Source organism: Anolis carolinensis, chromosome 4 (assembly GCF_035594765.1).
Source record: "Anolis carolinensis isolate JA03-04 chromosome 4, rAnoCar3.1.pri, whole genome shotgun sequence".
NCBI classification, from domain to species: Eukaryota; Metazoa; Chordata; class Lepidosauria; order Squamata; family Dactyloidae; genus Anolis; species Anolis carolinensis.
In genome coordinates, this window is record NC_085844.1 from 32,752,943 (window position 1) to 32,771,852 (window position 18,910).

The window sequence follows — 18,910 nt, forward strand, 5'->3', positions numbered from 1 at the left end:
TCTGGTCTGTCCTGTTTGTCCAAATGGCATTGAATGTTTGCTATGTATGTGTAATGTTATCCACCCTGAGTCCCCTTGGGGGGAAAGGGCAGAATATAAATAAAGTGTTGTTGTTGTTGTTGTTGTTGTTGTTGTTGTTGTTACTCTTGGAGGAGGGGAGGGGAAGACACAAATGACTTTTCCCATCCATGGCCATTCAAACATCTTTAAATATGAAGATTCTTGCAAGTGCAATGTTTAGTTAGAAATGGCCTCTATGTCTTCAAGATAACTTATTCCCAAGTCAGTGTGTAGTGCAGGTGGCTTTTCATGTTCCTATGAAGACTTGATGACCATTGCTGTCATAATATCCATTTGATCTCTCTGTACACTTTTGATTGACAATTCCTGAGGAGAGTTAAATCCACAGGAGTCTTAGTGATCCAATTTAGCTAGATTGCTCTGTGGAAGACAATAACTGTGTAGTGTGACAGGACCCCAGGTCAGTCTAGGGCTTACCTAGTGATGTGCAACTTTAAAGTCTTTGTTCTATTTCTTTAAAGATCTTTTGGCTCATTATGGAGAGGACGGAGAGGATGAATTTCTGTAAGGCTAGGACATATGGTCAGCCCTGAAGCAGAGTTGCAGTGTGTGGCTGCTGTTTTTCTTGTTGTTGTAATAGGAGAGTGTTACCGTGCACTCCCTAAACTCTGGGCTAGAGAGATAGAGTTAGCCTGCAGCCTGGAAAAAAAGAGACTGTTGATATTGAAGGAGGACTGAAATGCAGACTCCATTAAGGCTGCATAAGCCAGGCGTGCTTCAAAAAAACTGCATACGTGACCATCTGCAAGCACCTTTGTTGTCGTGCCATTGCCTCATAATCTCCTTTTTCACTTCTAGCAACCGTTAAAGAACAGAGGAGGAGGAGGAAGGGAGAGCAAGAGCAAAAAGGGCAACCTTACCTCACTAAAACTACTATTGATATTGGAAAGGAAGTCTCCACTGGGGTCCACTATGATCCACTGCACTTCGGGGGTGTTTGCCTCCTGCAGTTCCTATTCATATTTTAATTGTTTTGATTTTTATGAAAATATACAAGACAACAACAACAGTACAAAACAAATAATACCCACAATAATTACAAATGTACTCCACAGAAAGAATTTAAAAATATATAAACATTCTGCAATACAAATATGCATAGAATATATGGAAGTCTCTTTCTAGAAGCTAAAGTTTCACAATTTTATATTGCATTACTCTCATGAATTAACTAGTTTTCAAAGCCTGGAAGAGTTAGGTATCTTTTCCCCACTCTCTCTAAAAATTGTATGAAAGTTCCACAATCTTTCAAGATATCATTAGTTGATTTGGCCCCTAGCAGGCTACTTAACTTATCAATTTCTACCATTTCGAAGACATCAACTATTCAGTCTTCCATTCTTGGAATTTCCTCATTTTTCTTCATAGAAAGTCTTGCTGCTCTTATCATGTATAATGAAATCTTTCCATGTTGACACTTAAAATTATCATAAAGTAGAAAAAGCTCTGGATTAAGATGGATTTTGTATTGAAATATTTTCCTGATTCACCCCTGTATTGTTTCTACTATCATCTTCCTTTGTTGCAAATCCAATTCACTGTTTACATTCCAACACAATACATTTTTGCTAATTTTGTTAACTATTTACAAATTTTTAATGATTTGCAATTCAGCCATAGTCAGCGTAGTAATAATAATTTATTGACAGGTTATAAATAATCTACATTTTGAAATTTGCCATTTTATACTAGATATTTATGTATTATGCAGTAAGCCCTCTGTGTCCATGGATTCTGCACCCATGGATTCAAACATCCATGGTTTGAAAAACTTCCAAACACACATACAACCCCAAAAGTAAATCCTGATTTTGCCATTTGATATAAGGGACACCTTTTAACTGCATCATTGTATTTAATGAATCTTGGGTTTCCATGAATTCTGGTATCCTTGGATGAACCTCGAACCAAATCAAGAGGATATTGAAAGACCACTGTATGCATGTGTGTGTGTGTGTGTGTGTGTGTGTGTGTGTGTGTGTATATATATATATATATATGCGCCTTTCAGTAGAAAAACGATCAAGGCAACTGGCAGAAACATTTGTAATATATAGAACCAAATCATCACAACATAAAAAGTACAAAACCTGAATTCTTATACTAAAAAGGGCCCACAGGACTACTGCCTTCACTGCCTTGCATGTACTGCAATGCTGTAATCTTGTTTTATCTGAAGCTCTTGAAGTAACTTGATCTCTAGCCAGAAGCTTTAGATAATATTGTCAGCTTCTTTGGAGGAGGCCAAGAGAGACGGCAGGAAGGCGGCTGTGGAGTCTTAGAAGGAGACAATAGAGGCCAAAAGGAGCAAAGAAGCTATTGAGACAAGACATTCCCAATCTACTACTTCATTTTCAGTTACATGGGGTCATGGACACTGTTAAAAAGAATCTCCCTCCCTTTACAATACTGACCATTAGCTGCTGCAATGGAATTGGTTTTAGATATAGGGCCCAAAATGGTTAAATGGTCTGAGGAGAAACAACTGCTTTTTAAAAGTGCCTTTCGTCATCTGCCTTAAAAATGCAAATTGATTCACAAAAATAAACCAAAGGCACTCTCTTCTTGCAGAGAAAAACTTTGCCTGATCCATCTGTGGATTGGGCCATACAGAAGCTTGTGGGAAAGTTGTGGGATGAAGGAGACTTGGGATAATTGATGGAAAAAATCACTCCATGGGAATGGAATGGGTTCTAATGAATACCATTTAAAAGTAGTTTTGCCTTACTGCAGTGACAGCTAAAGGCTTCCACCAATCTGCTCCAGGATTTAGTCTGAATGTTAATTGAAATCTCAACGGTTTTGGAACCTATTAATTTTTTTAAAAAAAAGAAGCTCAGCATTTTGTGTAGTTTCTTTAAAGTTCAGATTAAAACTCAATAGATTCAGCCTCACTATCCGAAGAAGAAAGTAAAGATTGGCACAAACCAGCATATTTTCTAAAATTTTCATATTTATTTATTAATCATGTTACAAGCAAATTGAGAATACAGTTATAATGTATAAAAACCCCACAAAATTCTCCCTTGGGTGGGATTTAAAGCAGTGTAGCTCCATTTCTTAAGATTCACTCTGCATCTCGTGGTGCCAGAGCGCAGTCTGTTCAGTACCTTCCAAATCGCCCAGTCTTCTATGTGCCCAGAAGGGAGTTTCTTATCCAGTATCAGCCACTGATTGAGGTTCCGAATTTTAACCTGCCACTTTTGGACTCTCGCTTGTTGAGGTTTTCCTGCAAGTATCTCTGTAGATCTTAGAAAGCCATTCCTTGATTTAAGACGTTGGCATGCTGGCTGATATCTAAACAGAGGATGGGTGAGCGATGTCAATGCCTTGGTCCTTTCATTACTGGCTGCTACTTCCCGACAGATATCAGGTAGTACAATACTGGCTACACAGTATAATTTCTCCAGGAGTCTAGTGTGTAGGCATCCTGTGATAATGTGGCATGTCTCATTAAGAGCCACATCCACTGTTTTAACATGGTGAGATGTATTTCACACTGGGCATGCATATTCAGCAGCAGAGTAGCAAAGCACAAGGGCAGATGTCTTCACTGTATCTGGCTATGGTCCCCAGGTTGTGCCAGTCAGCTTTTGTATGATATTCTCATAGAAAGCAATGGAATCTGTTTCAGAGTAAACATGATTAGAATGTGACAGTCAGAAACAGGTAGCAATCGGGTTTGGAGGCAATGCTTTGCTTCATGCTAAAGGTGATGGCACTACTTTTCCATTGTGGTGGGATTGTTTACTTCAGTGCTGCAAATGTGTCAAGCAGGCTGTTATTGAGGAGTCAGAATAAATGTGTGGAAGACATACCAGTAGCAGCACTAGTTAGGTGTTACAGGGGCAGAATATCTTCAGAGACAGTAGCAGTGGCACCATAGCTTCTTAGCCCTGGCAGAGGAAATCACTTCTGAAAATCCAGTGGTTTTTAAAATAAAACAAAAGAAAGTGCCAGGAGATGAGGCCCATCAGATCAGAAAGCACTTACTGAGCTGCTTTGATACAGGTGAGGACAGTTCTGAGGAGGCTAATGATGTAACTAGACTCAAGTTGAAAGACCATTCAGCTGTTGATGTGCTCAGAGATCAGAAGCTGCATAGCACATATAATAGGAACATGGAATATGGAAAGCATGAATTAGGAGAAACTAGACACAGTAAAACAAGACATTGAATGCATAAAAGGTAAATTGTTGAATTTCATTGAGACCCAGAGGAGGGATCATTTTAGACTTAGAATATTTGATTGGGTACATATTTAAGAAGACTTATATAAAGGGCTGCCAGGATGACTTTTGATTGGAGATGCTCCTTGAGACAATCTTCATAGGTAAGTCCAAAAATATAGGCTTATATCCAGGGCTCCTAGAATGTCTTTTGATTGGAGATGCTCTTTGATCCACACCCATGAAGTAGTATTAGAAACTTTCATCTCCAGCAGGAGCAGATATTTTCCAAAGCAAATGCATTTTAACTATCTATAGAAGGTCAAGCACTATTTAGTCACTTAAAAAAAATCTCACCATGATTCTAGAGATCTGTATGACTCAAATTTTGATAATGTAAAAACTAAAAAAGCTGAGATCTCCCCCAACAATATAAGCACAACCTGAAGGCCATTAGTGTGACCTTCCCAATCTGGTGCCCTTAAGATGTTATGGACTTCAACTCCGATCAACCTTAGACAACATAGCCAATGGTCTGGAGCCCAAGATGTTGTCCAAAAGATTTGAAAGACACCAAGCTGAAGAAGTCTGTTTTCATGACACATTTTACAGATTAATGTTTGCCTTCCTTTCAGCAGTTCAAGGTCTACTTGTTTTTTGGCTGAAGGTTAGCGCCAGAGCAGTCTTCCCTTTGCTCTGACATTATTCCTGGGGGAAGCAGGTTTGCAGAGCAATGTCATGATGGCTCAGGGCCCAGAGATATAGAAAGTCCTTTTGGACAGCCAGAAATTCCAACCAAATCTTATAAGTAAAATGATTAAAAATAATCACTACTTATTCATGTAATCATAATTTCTTCTTAGGCTAGCATCTGTTCTTTCTTTTTTTAAACACAGCCTGATTACATCAGACTTTAGAAGGGACAAGCTCTGACTGGTAAGCAGATATCTAGTATGAAGAGCTTCTTCTGATCAGTTTCTTATAGTGTTCCAGGTGAAACTCTTCTTTTTTTGTTTATCAACATTTTCATTGAAAATTTTACTGGGAATCCAGATAATATCTTCCATTTTAACTTCCCTGCTTTGTCATAACTTCTTTTATCATCCTGCCCTTAACTTTAAAAAAACAAAAACCAGTACATGGTGAAAGTTAAAATAGTTACACATCTGAGGCTATAACTCCCCTGGCCCTGCTGGATGAAGGAGTTGGGAGCTGGGAAATGTAACTTTCCTTACCTCTTCAGTGCCTTTTCATTTGGTGGTGGTAGGAGCTGTTCTTCAGAAAACACCATAATGAACTTGGTATGATTAACAAGTCTAAACAAAAGCACATTATCCCATGCTATTTTTACTTGCTTTCCATATTCTTCCATATTCTTTCAGCTAGAGCATTGACATCTAACTGGATAATTTATATCAACTTTTCCTCTTTACATGATACAAACTTCCTTTTCTAATGTGCAGTTGCTGCTGTTGTTGTTGTATGTCTTCAAGTTGTTTCTGGTTTGTGGCAACCCTAAGGCAAATCTATCACAGAGTTTGTTCGGGCTAGGAATGTGACCCTCCTGAAGTCACTCAATGAGTTTCGATTGCCGAGTGTGGACTTGAACCCTGGTCCCCAGAGTCATAGTCTGATGTTGAAACCACACCTCCACATTGGTTTTACTATCACAAAATGCATTCTAATGCATTATAAGAAGGAGGTTGACTACACGGTTGTTGTTAGCCTAGGATTCCCACTAGGTTCTGCAATACAGCCAATGGTCAGGGCTGGTGGAAATTGCAGTCCTGTATCACCAGGAAGCCTCATGTTCTTCATCACTACATTATGGTATTGAAACTCTTGGGGTGCATATTTCCACACATGCATGGGATGTTTACCATTTCCATCAATGTTACTATAAGGATTACTATGCACTTTCTGTTAGCAAATTGATTGATAATTTTTGATGTGAGATTTTCCTGCTTTGATAGAGTACAAACAGTTTTATAAACCTGGGTTCATCTCGGGCACCTTAATTTGGTTTGTAAATGGTTCTTAGCCTGGAAAAGGGGAAGTAATAGAAGAACAAAGTAGTATTCATATATCTTACCTCGTTTGTTATTGTGTGTCTTCATTTCCAACTTATGGCTACTCTATTACACGATTTTCTTGGAAGGATGGCTGCATAAAAGGTTTGCCATTGTCTTCCTCTAAGACTGTGAGTGACATGCCCAGGGTCATTTGTGAATTTCCATGGCTGAGCAAGTCATATCCTGGTCTCCTGAGTTTTAATTCAGCACCCAAACCATTATATAATTCTGGCTTTTTAAAAAAATCTTATATTATGTAGTGATATAATTCCTTTTTATATTGTGAGGGAAAAGAGGAGTGAAACTGCAAATTAAACTGCAAATTAAACCAAGCTGGCAAGTTAATATGTGACCGATCAATGGTAACTTTTTGAGGCAGTTATATGAATATGAAATCTCTGGATGAACATTTGCTGCAGTAATGGCTTAAGTGTTCAATGCTTTTGAAAAACTGTTCAGGCACACAGTTTAGCTACATAAACAGGAGTATAGAGAAAAAAGGGACAGAAATGTGTTTTTTGATTAAAGTGTTCTATGAAGAACAATATTTCAGCTATATTCTTTGAGGAATTGCTGCCAAACAGGGGTGCTCTGGGTAAATTACATAAAACTATAAGCTCAAAGGGTGACTGGCTTCCAGCTTCCCCACGGTGGAGCTTTGCCTATTTCAGCTGGTAATCCGGAAGCACACCGCAGACTGGATTTACAATGTTGCCAGGTCAGATAGGGATTGCTTGCTTTTCTCTTCTCTTAGAGGTCATTTCCCTTGGCAAGCCATTCTGGTTGCACTCACTGTGTTTGAAAAAAGCAGCTGTGCCTGGGCCTTCTGGTTTACATCATGTATACTTTACTTGTGGTAGGAGAAGTTCAGTAACCAGGCTGAATTTCTGATGATGAAACCTCCTCCAAATCAGAAGAGTTTCAAATTTTCCTGATTTGAAATGAGGGGCTCCTCAAGACAGGAAAAATGTATTAGAAGGTTGCTGGAGATAGCGATATATGCTGTAGTTCTCAGTTGGCGTTTTAATATCCAAGCATTGTTTTTCTTGCCTTGGACTACTTCCTACAAATGTCTGGCAGCAATAAGAACATTTCCACCAATTTTGAGTTCTGCTAAAATAAAGAAGAACAAACAAGTCCTGAGAGGCATGTGCACATCAATATCAGGACTTAAAGTTTGAGGAAATTTAGAAGTGAATGGTGTTAAAAGTAAAGGAAAGATAATGAATCATGGGAAAAGAAAAATAATGGAATTGTTCTTTATTCTTCTCATTTTATTTCTTTCCCCGCTCCCTTTTAGAGTGATTCTGCAATAATACATCAGTACATTAGTGAAATGGGAGTTTTGGATAACATCACTAAAATTTATGAAAAATACAGAATTTTTTAAAAAAATCTATATAAAAGTCCCAATGCAGATCCAACAGATGCAACAAAACAATGTTGTTTACAATATGTTTCCTTCTCTTCTCCCCACTTTTCAAAAAGTTATAATGCTATTGTGCATCAGTGAAATGGTATTTTTGCATTTATAGTGTGACTCCTGTATCTCCACGTAAGACATTTCTTCATGTAGATAAGCAAAACTGTGAAAAATAGTAAGCTCAATTGAAAAGATGGAATTCTGACCCAAGATTACCATACAGTCATGCTGGAAGACCTGAAAAATGCCTGCAGAGCATGTATTTTGTCAGATGAGGATAAATCAAAGTGTGAATACTGGTCCCGAAGATATAGGAATTGTAATGTATAACTGTAAAAAAACCAAAAAAAATGAGAAGGAAACATATTGTTCTGATATGTCTTCAAATAAAAAACAATCCCACCTGAGCATAGGGATAAAATATTGCTGCTGGAGCCTGCAATTTCAGCAGAGGCATCGTTTTGAGATCTGAAAAAAAATCCAAGGATTATAGTCATGACAACATCTTGAACCCATACCTTCCAACTGTCCTGATTTGACAGAGATGGGTCTAATTAATCTTCTGTCACCCCACTTTTTCAACTAAGTCCACGTTTTCTTCTCCTCATCTTGTTTTTCCCTTTGTCCTCAGTTTCTTTCAGCTGTTGTAAACTGAGTTGAACACACACAATTTAACCCAGCAACAGGAGAAAGGGGAACCTTTCTCTTCTGTGTATAAAAAGCAAACTTTTCAGCCTGTTCTGGCTTCTGTGTTCTCCTTTATGAATGATTTTGTCATCTTCACCATACTCTAATCTTTCCTGCTAGTTGTGTCCTAGATTGAAGGAATCATAAAGTTGGAAAAAACGACAAAGGCCACCCAGTCTAACCTCATTCTACTATTCAGGGACACACTATCAAAGCACTCCTGACAGATAGTCATCCATCCTCTGCTTTAAAACTTCCAGAGAAGATGATTCCACCACATTCCAAGGCAGTGACTTCCACTGCCGAACATTTCTTATCATCAGGGAGTCTTTCTAATGTTTAGGTGGAATCTCTTTTTCTATCATTTCAATCTATTTCTCTGTGCCCTAGTCTCTAGAACAGCAGAAAACAAGTTTGCTCCCTCCTCAGTGTGACATCCTTTCAGATATTTAAACATGGGTATCATGTCCCCTCAGCTGCCTTTCCTCCAAGCTAAATGTACCCAGCTTACTACGCTACTCCTCCTAGGCTTATCTTCCAAACCTTTGACCATTTTGGTTGCCCTTCTCTGGACACGTTCCAGCGTGTCAATATCCTTCTTCAATTATGGTTCCCAGAAGTGGACACAGTTTTATTTCAGGTGAGGTCTGACCCACACACAAAGTAGCAAGAAATATCAAGACCCAATGCTTCATTTTCATTTTCCTTAGCAATAGGTTTATGAGGGCATTGACACTGCAGAATTAGTGCAGTTTGACACCACTTTAACTGCGATGGCTCATTACTATGGAATCATCATGAGCACTGAAGTTTTACAAAGTGGCACTATTACTTCCCTAGATTTCGATGCTGATTAATGGACCCATTGGCATAAGAGCAGCCCTGCCGCAGGACACCTTTTTCATTTCTCCTTCCGATCACCAGATAACCTGTTGCAATGGTGATTAAATTCTCTTTGTTCTTCTGTAAGATTTTACTAAACAAACCGATCGATGTAGGCTACCTGGAGGATTTAGGATAACTGACAACAGGGAATTCATGGAAGATTCTTTTGAAGTTTCTCCTCATATGGCCCACCGGTGATAAGTGGAGATGATTCACTTCTCCAGCCCTCTCCCCCAGGAATGTTTTAATTTGGAAGCCTTTGAGAACAATAGAAGCAAGCTAAGTCTGCCTGTGTAGCAAAGGAAGTCTGTGGGTGTAGCAAAGGCAGTCTGCTGGAACTGGATTGAAAAAGAAAAGCAGAGGAGTAACTTCTCTTTTTGTAGAAAATTCTTCAGGACTTTGAATTTGTTTAGCAATCTGATGGGGGATTTGATGAAGGATTAATACTGTCAGCCTGTCAACATTTATAAATTGACCTTCTTTCACAGGGTGTACTATCTACACTGTAGAATGAATGCAGTTTGACAACCACTCTGTCATGCTTCAATGTTGAGGAATCCTGGGAGTTATAGTTTGGTGAGGCACCATCATTCTTTCCCAGAGAAGGCTAAAGACATTGTATATCTTGAGTGCCCATAATTCCATAGTATTGAGCCATGTCAGTTAAAGTGGTGTCAAACTGCACAAATTCTACAGTGTAGATCAGGAATAGGCAAACTTTTTCGCAAGGGAGCCACATCCTGGGCTGTTTCCTCCCAGTTTTGCTTAATTGCCAAATCTTTGTGGAAGTTCCTTTCAGTGGTGTAGCTTTGCATGGGGGGGGGGGGGATTCACAGTCAACCCAGGCATAGAAAGTTTTGGCCGTGTCCTTTTCCTTGATGCATTAAGCACACACTTATTTTGCGGAATGGTGCTTTGCCTATCAGACTTTAAAGACAAGTGGCATAGATGACAATGTGTGCTGGCTAACCCCAGATATCAGGTGTCCTAAAGACCAATAGTCAATTAACAGCCACAGCAACATACAGGAACACAACTGGGAATAATATTCACCAAAGTCACTATGCCACGTCCAAAGATAATATAGAGTAGTCCAAAGTTCAAATATACAAGTCAAGGCTGGAGCAAACAGGTCAACGATAATCCAAAGCAGAGATCAAGGTCCAGAAATTCTCAGCAAAATACAAACAGTGGGTACAGCACAAATACAAGTTTCTCCTACAACTGGCACATAGCTTCACTTTTGCTTTATAGTAAGCCAGGAAGCTATGGGCTAGATTTTGACCGCACTTTGGCAGTTCCTTTCTCCTGCTTCATTGCAGCTAAATGAGCACTTCCACACATTTCCTTTAAGGCAAACCTTAGCCTCTGTTGCCTCTGAACTCCTGGTGACTCAGGTGAGCTGGATATCTGCTTAGGAGCAGCTGGTGGTTGAATACAGAGTGGAGGCAAACCCTGACCCTGTGTTTGCTCCTGCTCTGTCTCTGCAGGCTGAGGTGTTGCCACATCTCTACCCTCTTCTGGTGCCTCTGGCTCTGGGGCTAAGTCTAGATCCAGATTTGGGGCTGGAATTTCCTCTTGCTCATGGCTTTGAAAAGTCTCCAGAGGCACCTTATCCATTTTGTGCTCTGTCTGTGTTAGGATATGGTGCTATAGATAGTGGATGGAGGACAGAGGAGCTGTGACAGAGAGAGAGCGTGTTTATTGTGTATATCACTGTAGGTATATAGCTTCTTAGGGGCCCCTGGTGGTGGCGAAGTGTGTTAAAGTGCTGAGCTGCTGAACTTGCAGACCGAAAGGTGCCAGGTTCAAATCCCAGGAGCGGAATGAGCGCCCACTGTTAGCCCCAGCTCCTGCCAACCTAGCAGTTCGAAAACATGCAAATGTGAGTAGATCAATAGGTACTTCTCTGTCGGGAAGGTAACGGTGCTCCATGCAGTCATGCCGGCCACATGACCTTGGAGGTGTCTATGGACAACGCCAGCTCTTCGGCTTAGAAATGGAGATGAGCACCAACCCCCAGAGTCGGTCACGACTGGACTTAACGTCAGGGGAAAACCTTTACCATTACCTATATAGCTTCTTAAGTGTCTGAAGATAAAAATATTCCTGCATTCTCGCAGTGAAAGAATATCTGTGTGTGGACTCTTTATTCTCACATAGGAAGTTTCTTGCAGCGTTCAGGGGAATCTGGGACCTAATTGGTTTGTGGTTGGGGACACTTCTAGTACTCTGCGGAGAGAGTGCCTGATAAGGAGGAGAGCTCAATGGCAGCTGTGCTGAAAACGCCTGTGAAGAGGAGGGCTGGACACTTGGGATAGTTCTGACAGCTGAGTATGACTAGGGGCCACATCCGGCCTACAAGCCTGAGTTTGCCCATGCCTAGTGTAGATGCACTCATAGATAAGCTAAAGGAGCCGATGCACTGTATTCTGGTGTTGCTTTCCACTTTGTGTGTGGACACACAAATGTAACGGCATGCACATGCCCTCCAACTTGCCCAATTTGGGACAGCCAATCCCAATTCATCTTCTTTCATCTCACTTTTTCACTGCTCTTCAAAATATTACAGTGTTTCTCGCTTCCCATTCTCCTCAGTTCTTGTCAGCTTACTTCAGTTCACGCAAACCTAGTTGAAAGTACAAATATGGTTTGCTTTAAATATAGATATAAGAAAGATTGGAATCTTGCCTTTCCCAGTAGACTCAGGCTGGATCTGCACTGCCATATAATCCAAATTTGAACTGGATTATATTAAGTCTACACTGCCAAATCATTCCGTTCAAAGCAGATAATTTGGATTTTATATGGCAGTGTAGATGAGGTCTCAGGCTGTAGCTTCTCTTACACTGGATCTGCACTACCATGTAATACAGTTTGGAATTGTATATGGTCAGAGTAGACCCCTATAATGCAATTTAATGCAATTAAACTACACTATATGGGTGTACACTGGCTATATAATGTACTTCCAAACTGTATTATATGGTTGTGTAGATCCAGTCTAAGAGAAGATACAGCCTTAGCTTTTCTGTTCTTCCTCATTTGTAACATTTACCTTCTTGACCACGCTCTGATGTTACTTGGCCACATGTGACTTCATTTTCACCTGTGAAAAGTTGGAGGATAGAAACCATTCCCTTAACATCCACCTGCTTGCTTCATATGTCTTTCTGACATTTCTACATGAAGAGTGTTGGAGATGCACTACATATTTGAATGGATCTTGCCACTCGAAATGAAAATTACATTGAAACAGCCACATTTCACCACACAAAAAGGGTGAAAAGGTTACTCCTAAGAATGCAGACAAAATGAGCCCCTTTGGCTTTAGGATAGGAAAGATTCTGGTGGAAAGAATCATTTAAAGAATAACCCCTCATTGAAATTTCCATTCCCTTGAAGTGAGAGTGAACCCAGGTGAACCCAGATACTTCCCTCATTATGACATATAAGTGAAAAAGGAAACTTCTGTTGGAGTGTTGTGTGGTTTCTCTTGACATTTCGCCTGCATCTGTGACTGGCATCTTCAGAGGAACCAGTTTGTGAATATCTCCCTCCCCTTCCAAAACCACCCCACAATTTCCCCAAAGAAGGAAAACTCTTGTAAACATGAAGCATACTGTTTTTGAAACCTCCCTGGCTATAGTTGTTCTTTCTATTGCTTGTATAACAAATTGGTTTTTTTTAATGTTTAAAACAGCATCTACCTTTTCTGCAAAACTGAATGGGAAATACTACTTACTCAGAAGTTCCATGCAGAAACCAGAGAATGCCAAAATCTGTGACTACTTTGGCCCCTTCTATACTGTCCATATAGTCTGGGATAAGCAGATAATCTGGGATCAGATTCTAGGATATAAGGACAGTGTAGAAGGGCCCAAAGTTGGATTTATTATATGTTCATTCTTTCATTAATGTACAATCAGTTTTTCAGAATGTTAGGAGCATAGTATGCAGTGTTCAGTCTTGAAAATTAGCTGTTCTATTGCTCCATTACCCACTTGGCTGCCTTGTATGTATAGTGGACGAAAGTTCATAGAAAAGGTATGAATAATAGTAATAATTTTATTTCTTGCTCATCTCTCCTCATGGCTCAAGACAGGTTGCAACATAATTATAACACACAAACACTGTAAAATTTTTATAAATACACATACCGTATTAAACATATTTCTATAAAATACATATTAAAACATACAGAACAGAGATTAAACACAAGACAAGAGTTTAAAATTCATGCTTAAAGCTGGCTGGAATAAATGAGAGAGAAGACTTAGACAGATGCAAAACTGACAAGGGTGGAGAAGACGGAAATGTGAACCTGACATGGAAGCAGGGAAGATATCACAGGACAGGTGTTTAGGGGAAAATAATATGGGCAAGGTTGGGTAAGGAAGACGATCTTGGCTTCACTAAGCGTAGATTGGAGTGATCATACATCCAGACCTTAGACAGGTGGAAACCAGGAGGGACATTGGTTATACATTACCTCATCAGACATACTAGGTATCAAATGCATCTTAAAATCATTATGGTCTGGACAAGCAATGGCAGGATGGAAGTGTAGCTGTGGTTTGAAGGTTTCAATTCATTTTGGTTATGGTGTTCATTCAACAACATTGGAAGAGCCAGATGACTAACCATATGTAACAGAAGATACAGTTATTCCAGGATTTTGTGGATAAAGAAACTTTTGGTGTACTGATAATGCAGCAGTTGAAAACCTATAGCATTAAGCATCTTGAAACCTTCCCCTTATACAAAACTTGAAGATGAAATTATGCTACAGTAGATGTAAGAATCCCAAAAATACCTGATTTGGGACCCTTTTACAATGCCATATAATCCAGATTATCAAAATTGTAGATGAGGCCTTAGATGTCCCTTTCTGTTCTTCAAGAATTCTTAGTTCATGCCCTGAGTGAACCCACTTTCAAAAATTATATAGGTTTGACCAGGGGACAGGAACTTTTTCTGTGGTATAACTCACTTTCAAGAAATGTTCTCAGTGCTAAATACTTCTTCAGAATTAATATTTCTCTAGAATCCAGGTTAAAACTTATATTTTCTGAACTTTAGATTGCTGACTAGACTTGTTTCCACTACTACCCACTTTATTTCTTTTAATTAGATTAAAATCCCCAGTTTTAAAGTCTTCAGATATTAGACTTCAATGTGTGAAGTCTACCAGCAGTACACTTTATGATGAGAGGATAGTGTTCTACCAATATTGGGAAGAGGTAGAAACATAGAATCATAAATAGTAGAGTTGGAAGAGACCTCATGGGCCATCCAGTCCAACCCCCTGCCAAGAAGCAGGAAATCGCATTCAAAGCACCCCCGACAGATGGCCATCCAGCCTTTGCTTAAAAGCCTCCAAAGAAGGAGCCTCCACCACACTCCAGGGCAGAGAGTTCCACTGCCGAACAGCTCTCACAGTCAGGAAGTTCCTCCTGATGTTCAGGTGAAATCTCCTTTCCTGTAGTTTGAAGCCATTGTTTCACGTCCTAGTCTCCAGGGCAGCAGAAAACAAGCTTGCTGCCTCCTCCCTATGACTTCCCCTCACATATACATGGATATCATGTCTACTCTCAGCCTTCTCTTCTGCAGGCTAAACAAGCCCTCTTTCAATGAGTGGGATAGGATTACTTGGGGATTAAGAAGTTCCTATGCAAGACAAATGATTTATATTTACCAGTTCCAATTGATCAGCAGCTCATTTACAGGGGCAATATAACTCATACTTAGGATGAGTCTGATTCAGTTTGTCTGCACGATGTTTCTGTACTTTCAGAAGGTATTACAAGGTAAGCCGAGTTTGTTTCCACATTAACAATTGTTGGCTGATGCTTCAGAGTTTGCCTGAAACTAGAGAAAACCCATATCTTTGGGGTAGTGTGGACAGCAAGACTGGATTTGGATCAGTCCACTGTCCACATGGGGCACTGCTGCCTCCCTCTTTTCATCAGGGCAGGGGAAAGAGGAGTGAGGGGTCATGCCAGCATAGCAGTCATTGCTCCCAGATGGCTGCAGAGCTCTATGTGAGCTTCTGGCAATTGTAGGCATCTTGTGAAGACATCGGCAGAGATATTTATGTGACCAGGAAGAAAGAGCAGAAATAAGAGCCCATGTGACCAGGAAAAAGGACGGGGACGTCAGATTGATGGTCTAGTAGAGCCAATGCTGGCTCATCCCGAATGAACCAACTGGACTGCCACCTGCCACTCCATTTCTATTCTGGGTTTGCTGTGGATTTTTTGGCCAGTCTACAATGGCCTGGATGGGTAGTTGAATCTTATTTTAATGCTAGTGATGGAACAACATTCTTTACCACTTTTAAGGCCAGTAGGCAACCTGAGTTGGTACAGGATAAAATCACAGAAATGCTTAGAAACATTCCAACTATTCAAGCATTTCAACTCAGAACTCTGTCCTCCAGCACTTTGGCACTTCTTTTTGGCTTTCAGCCTCTAACACACATGGTAGGCAACCCAGTCTGACTTATAGTTGGGCTAGCCATGGCCATAAAGTGGTGCCAAACTGCACACATTTTATAGTGTAGATCAGGCAGGGGCAAACTTTTTCACTAGGGAGCTGCATGTCAGGAGGTTTCCTCCCACTTTTGCTTAATTGCCAAATCTTGTGGGAATCCCTTTTAGTGGTGTAGCTCTGCATCATGGGAGGGGGGGCACGATCAACCCAGCCATGGAAAGTTTTGGTGATACCCTTTTCCTTGATGCCTTAAGCACACACTTATTTTATGGAATTGTGCTTTGCTTGTCAGACTTTAAAGACTTTAAAGTGGCATAGATGACAATGTGTACTGGCTAACCCCAGATATCAGGTGTCTCAAAGACTAATAGTCAATTAACAACCACAGCAACATACAGGAACACAATTAGGAATAAACAGTGTGTACAGCACAAATGCAAGTTTTTCCTACAACTGGCACATAGCTTCACTGTTGCTTTATAGTAAGCCCGCAAGTTATGGGCTGGATCTTGACTACACTTCAGCAGTTCCTTTCTGCTGCTTGAAGCTAAACAAGCACTTCCACACATTTTCTTTAAGGCAAACCTTAGCCTCTGTTGCCTCTGGTCCCTTGGTGACTCAGATGAGCTGTGAGTCTGCTCAGGAGCAGCTGGTGGTTGAATACAGAATTGAGGCAAGCTCTGACCCTGAGTTTGGTCCTGCTCTGTCTCTGCAGGCTGAGGTGTTGCCACATCTCCACCCTCTTCTGGTGCCTCTGGCTCTGGGGCTAAGTCTAGATCCAGATTTGGGTCTGGAATTCCCTCCTGCTCATGGCTCTCAAAAGTCTCCAGAGGCAACTCATCCATTTTGTGCTCTGTCTTTGTTGGGAAATGGAGCTGTAGATAGTGGATGGAGGACAGAGGAACCGTGACTGAGAGAGTGTGTGTTTATTGTGTATATTGCTGTGGGTATATATCTTCTTAAATATCTGAAGATAAGAGTCTTACTCCATTCTAGCAGCGAAATAATATCTGTTTGTGGACTCTTTATTCTTACACAGGAAATTTCTTTCATCACTCAGGGGATTCTGGGGCCCTGCTGGCTTGTGGCTTGGGAACGTTTCTACTACTCTGCTGAAGGAGCGCCTGATGAGGAGGAGAGCTCAATTGCAACTGTGCTGAAAACACCTGCGAAGAGGAGGGCTTGACACTTGGGATAGCTCTACACAGTCCTGTGTGACTAGGGTGGCCCTTTTCTCAGCAGGAGAATGCGGTGGGCCAGGGCCATGAGGAGGGTATGATGTATGGCTGGGGCCAAGGGCCCAAGGGGCCCATGCCTGGTGTAGATGTACTCATAGATCTAGGCCTGGGGCTGAGGAGGCTGCCTGCAAGCCGCCACATGGGGCTGTCTTTGCCCTTGCACCCCGGAGCCGCCCTCGGCGCTTCCCCTTGCTGCCTCGCTGAATCCTTCAGTTGGAGTATAGATGTTGTAAAGATGTTTAAGAGTAACAAGGAGGAGGGTATGATTAAATACTCTTCTATTTGGTTCCACATCCCTCCCCTGCCAAAGCAACATTTCTTCATATTTTACAAGGTATGTTCCCTTGCATGGGTGACTATCTGTTTAAGTGTAGAGAATCGCCTGTCTTATATTGTCAGCCGTCTTTTTCGAGTTCTGATTTCACATCACACTCACACACACACACACATGAAAACTTAAGAGCTGGCAATACATTAATCTTTTACCTTCATCACAGGGCCAGTTTTACTTTCTTTAAAAAATCAGGAGTAACATCAACATCCAAAAATGAAGAGATTCCTTTCCCTGCCCAAAGCCCCTTACATTAAAGGAGACTGACACTAGTTTAAAACCACTTCTTTCCCTCAGATCTTATTGTTCTGCACCAAACCCGATAGGATACAGAAACAGTGATCCAAGTTCAATCCATTACCTTCCATGCTATCCTATTTTTCAGCACCAAACACCATAGGACACAAGACACAGTGATCCAGGTTAAAAGGTGATTCTAAAAGGTATTGTTTTCCACGGGATTCTATTATTCTGCACCAAACCCCATAGGATACAAGACGGTTAAAACCATTTCTTTCCATGGGATCATATTGTTCTGCATCAGACCTATAGGATACAAGAGACTGCTAACAGTTGGGCAATGAAACAGAGCAGGAAACTTTTGATGGTTCCCATCCCACCTGTTTTTCAGTTGTAAACATGGGAGTAAAGTGTGATAAGAGGTAAGAGTTCTGATCATGATTGCTGGCCCATGTTCAGAATTCCCTCCTTTCAGGACCTCTTTGCCTCTTTTCAACCATGGAACATGTGATGAGCTCTGTGCCTCTCCATGCTCAAAAGGAGGCTGAAGTGTCCTATCAGGGGAAAATTTCTCAATGTGATGAGGTTGATTGCTGGAGTTTCCTCCTTTCAGGACCCTTCTACCTCTTTTCAACCATGGAGGGCTATGCATGACTGCCAGAAGTAGTTTAACTCATGTGATGAGCTCAGTGCCTCTCCATGTTTGAATAGAGGCTGAAGTGTCCTACGACTTGGAAATTTCTCAATGCGATAAGGTAGTTATACAGAAAGGAAACACGAGTCAACTTTTTAAAAGACAGTACTTAAAAATAGTCTTTTCCTCGGTGACTCTTATTAGGACACAGTGTTATATTCTGTAAGATGAAATATGCTGTCCTGGTTTATTTAAGTCCACAAGAACCAGTTATGATGTACGTGCTGAAAGAAATCATAAGCTTGGCAAACTGATTAATGTAATACAGTAGTATTGGTACTATACTGGTACAGGAGAGATGGCCATGCTGATGTCATCTAAAAAAAGAATAAAAGAGGATACAGATTTGAGTATGCTAATTTATATAAATAGCTGCAAATCTGGAAATATTGAACAGCTTATTTGTAGTGGAGGAGAGTTGAGAAACCCCTCTTTGGGGAGGTAAATCTTATTTCATTATTGAACCAATGGCTCTTTTTTCTTGGTGAAAATGATCACAAAAAACTTTGCATGCTTTCACATTCTTTTTTGGCAGTCCAGAAATTTTTGAGGAAAAATGTTTTTGCAAAAACATGCTGCTGTGAAAAATAATAT